The sequence below is a fragment of the Lactuca sativa genome, chromosome 6, assembly GCF_002870075.4.
Source record: "Lactuca sativa cultivar Salinas chromosome 6, Lsat_Salinas_v11, whole genome shotgun sequence".
NCBI classification, from domain to species: Eukaryota; Viridiplantae; Streptophyta; class Magnoliopsida; order Asterales; family Asteraceae; genus Lactuca; species Lactuca sativa.
This window is the reverse complement of record NC_056628.2, coordinates 158,558,985-158,563,788: the sequence shown is the minus strand read 5'-3', so window position 1 is coordinate 158,563,788 and position 4,804 is coordinate 158,558,985.

Here is a 4,804-nt window from a genome sequence, read left to right as displayed (position 1 = left end):
ATTTTCGTGGACGATTTTGACCACGGGAAACCCCAAAGAGACGCGAGAGAGAATTGTCTATCCAGAGAGATTTACTCCGAAAATCTACATCCATCACCACCCAAAGCTCCTTCAACTTCACCATCTTTGCTGCCTTACACCACCAAAATTACAACCTTATTCCACCTCTTAACACCCTCCAAATACCCACTCCAACCTCATCAAATCTCCTCAAAACACCCGATACCCGTATACAAATACATGACTCGTGTACTTTGCACTGTTTTGTAAACAATCCATTTTACATGAAAATGAACTTTTTACTACTTATCAAATACCAGATTGATCTTTGAACAAATATCGACCAGTCGTTCCAAGAGTCCCAATATCGACCGGTCCTTCCAAGAGAACAAATATCGACCAGTCGTTCCACGAGTCCAGTTCAGTCAATTTATTGACGAACCTACTTGATATATATTTATATACTTATATATATTTTATTATAGCTTTATGTCATTTAAATACAGTCATTTATATTATTTATAGCTTTACGTCATTTAAATATAGTCATTTATATTATTATAGCTTTCAGTCATTTATAGCTTTCATATTTATACTTATTCCGCAATTATTATTCTTTATATATATTTACATCTTATATCTTAAACTTATATATCTATCACACAGTGACCGGTAACCGAGCCTTTTGTCGCAGTGATCAGATTTTTATATTTCCAACAATCGGTATCTGAGCTGATATATAAAAGGAATAATATCCAACAGTTGTTTAGGCAGATAGTAGAGCCGGTGTGAGTGTTACAGAGTTCTGTGCAGTCACTCCTTGATCGTGAGGTGAGTTCTCTCACTATGCCAATGGGTTGAAGGCACCAAGGTCGGCCCATTTATTGAGTTTATGTATCCTAAGGTGTAGGATTGCTATGATAGTTCTATGTGTTAACTATATATATATATATATATATATATATATATATATATATATATATATATATATATATATATATATATGTCGACATATGTGTGGTTGGGTTGGGGTCACGGGCCAACAAACCTGGTATGGTAGGGTTGAGGCCACGTGCCAACAAACCTAGATTGTTGGGTTGAGGCCACGTGCCAATAAACCCTAGATTGTTGGGTTGAGGTGTTATTGCTCTGTGTTGTAGACCAACAAACACAATATGGTTGGGTTGAGGTCAAGGATCAACAAACCCTGTATATGCATGCTATGTATGATATCTGTATTATCTGTGGTATGCGGTATTTTGGGAAGCTCACTAAGCTTTAGCTTACAGTTGGATTTCAATGTTTCAGGTACCTCTGATGAGCAGGGAAAGGTCAAGGTGTGATTGTAAACATCATCCCGCAGTTTATGTTAATTGATAGTTTGATATATTATCAATTGTAAACAATGTTTTGGTAAATTTTGGATGTATGGAGTTGTTTTTTAAAAATGAAAATTTCTACTTTGATTTTTGGGATGTTACAAGTTGGCATCAGAGCCCTGGTTTGAGCGAACTGGATAAGCATTCGTTTGATTTCGGACTCAAACTAAGGATCTGCAAGAATATTTTCAAAATTGTTTCCAAGTAAACGCAAGAGGGATGCGATGTGTACAATCGGCATGAGCTCAAGAAAGTTTCCCATAATACCCCCACATGTTATGTTATGTGATAGATCTGCATGCTAGAATGTAGGCTAAGAATCCTCAGGAATCAAATGATAGAATTTCTTGATACATGATGCCTTATAGCCTAGGAGATTTATTTGCATTGTTTATTTGGAACCAACATTTGTGCTACTATTAGCTAAGTATTTATAGTTGTACATAGTTAGGATCTTATAGCCTTAGAATTCTTGATTTAACCTTACTTCATGTTCCTTGTTTGGTTGTGGGCTTAGGGTATAATCACTTATTCAACTGTCTATCACATCTGGTGCTATGCATGATTGGAATATGCGAGGTGATCGCACTGTTAGTGAAGGTTTAATGGGTTGTGAGAGGGATTTAAATAGTCTTAGTGGAACTAGGAGTTGTGATCACTCTTTAGGAGCGTGATTTAGGGTACATGTATGTTGGATAAGGTGTCTAAGTCCATAACTATATTTATTATGTACTTGACCCAGTTTGACATGGTCCATTTGGGTTGCATGGCATCATAATAATTGGATAGAGAAAATGAGAAAAAGGACACTTATGGTTTGTTAATATATTATAAGTTCTAATATATTAATTATATTATTTAATTAGTGTTGATCAAGAATTAATTTTATGATAAAAAAGAGACTAATTAAATATATGGGGATTAATTTGTAAATCATTCATTCTTATATAGTGGCTTGTGGTTCATGATTCACTAGATTGGGCTAGGACCCATTGGGTGCTCCATGAAGGTTAAAACCCATGGATCATGGAGGGAATGAAAAGTCATGCACATTAGGGTTTACATGGTGTAACCTTACATGTGGCACACTATATAAAGAGCCCCATAGCAAGCAAAATCAGCACTAAGACTAAGAGGGTAAGGGCTAGCCGATTTTGTGATCAAGTGTTCTTCTCTCAAGTTATTCTAAGAGTTGTGGTGTTGTGTGAAACATTTGAGGCTTCATATTTGGGGTGCTAGGCTCTCAAGGTCTTAAGGAATCCAATCTACAAGAAAGGTATGTCATTATACTAGTTTTTTGTATTACAAGTACCCCATGCCATGCTAGGTAGGATGAAAACCTTGGAAAACAAATTTGCATGAATATTAGAGAAAACATAGATCCAAGGTTTCTAGGGTTGCATGTACACCATAGGAGTGTTAGTATGCTCAAAACTCATTAGGGGTATCAGAGCCGAGGCTTGCTTTCTTGATATTTGATGCAAAATGCTTGAAAAAATCGAATTTCTGCCCACTGTTCAGTGGACTCACCGAGTCCATGGGGGGACTCTACGAGACCAAGCGAAAATGCATCCTACTCGTCGAGTAGGTTCTCGCACTCGGCGAGTAAGAGCTACTGTGTGTAGATTTTTAAGTTTTGCTGCTGGAAATGGACTAGAATCAGTACCCTAAACTGTTTTGGACTTATAAAACTTGTTTTTGATGGTGTAATGATTATGCTAATCCATTTTCCATGGCTATTATCAGAATTTCAAGTTTTATATGTGTTTATATGATTCTTGAAATTAATGATATGAATATTCTTGCTTATGAGTTTTAGTAAGATCATAGGAATTATGTGCAAATTGTTTGATGATGTAATTCTCGATCTAAATGTTATTGATGGAGTCCATAATTTATCCTCAAGTGATGGATTACCAAAAGTCTTTTCTTTAAAAAGTCATTAAAGAACAATAAGTTACATAAAATGAATACTCTTCATTTTAATAAACCATTAAACTCATAAGTTATGGATATGAAAGGTTTTGAATAGTTTCAAAACTTGCCCTCACGTTTTGGAATTTGTAAAGTCACTTTAGAAAACTTTAATTCCATACCCTAGAGTTTTAAAAGTTAAAATTCAACCCTTATACTTTATAATATTATAAGTTAATGATATATATATATATATATATATATATATATATATATATATATATATATATATATATATATATATATATAAGAGCAAGTCAGTTTTACCGTTTGTAGGCCTCATTCACGAAGCCGGTCTATATGGGGGGGGGGGGTATAAGGTTGTTGCCTATAAAACGACAGCTTAATGAGTGTCCACTCTCACCTACCGCTTCCTTGACTGGTGGAGGGTCGTTAGCCGAACGGGTAGGACAAAATCTATAATTCTCATTAAAGTTATAACGAAAAATATAAAGTAACTAAACCTTTTATAAATTCCCAATCTTAGTTACTTTAGGAAAATGTGAAACTGATGCTATCCCATGAAATTACACTTTGTACTTTACCAAGTCGTTAGTGGAGCGTGTGTAGGTAACCAACAAACTAACATGGACTAGTAAGAGTGGCAATGGGTGACTTAATATGTATCATAGATCGGTGGAGCATGTGTGGGTAACCGACACATTGATTAGGTGATAAAGATTAAGAGTACCAAGTTAATTTGCATGGTTATTCACACCCTGTTGGTGATCCTCGGCATCCCAGTCACAAACTTGAGAGGGCATAATCGAGATTTAAACATGCCATTGAAAAGTTCAATGAATGTCAAAAGATGTAGGAGTTTCAATCTAATTAAAACCTGATAATTTATTTCGTTTTTCATGGTGGAAATTGGTGAATCATCATTCGCATACCTTCAAATATTATATAGCTTGGATTACGACATCCCTCTTCCAAGTTATATAGTATTGTGTTGGGTCCTAGCCTTAATATTACATTTGGGTGTCTTATTAAGGATCCTATATCTAATCTAAACTTGTCTTTCTTCTTTTCAAATGTCTTCCAACAATGTTGCTTCTAGCTCAAACCCTACCGGCTCCTTTTCTTTCATGAAACTTTGTGGGAGAGTCATCTTTGATGGTTCAAACTTTAATGATTGGATCAGGAACATCAGGATGGTCACGCGTTACGAGGACAAGGAATATGTCCTCGACAATGAGCTGAAAGAAATTGATGAGTCTATTGCTACTCTAGAGGAGATCGCTGACTTTAGGGCATATGAGAGAGATGCTACCAAAGTGGCATGTATCATGTTGGCCACAATGCCAGTTGAACTCTAGAAGTCCTATGAGGACTTTTACCCTTTTGAGATGCACATGGAGTTGATGGACCGCTACCATTAAAGTGCTCGTCAAGAGAGGTATGATATCATCTCTTCCATGATAACAACCCTAATGAAGGATGGTGAATCC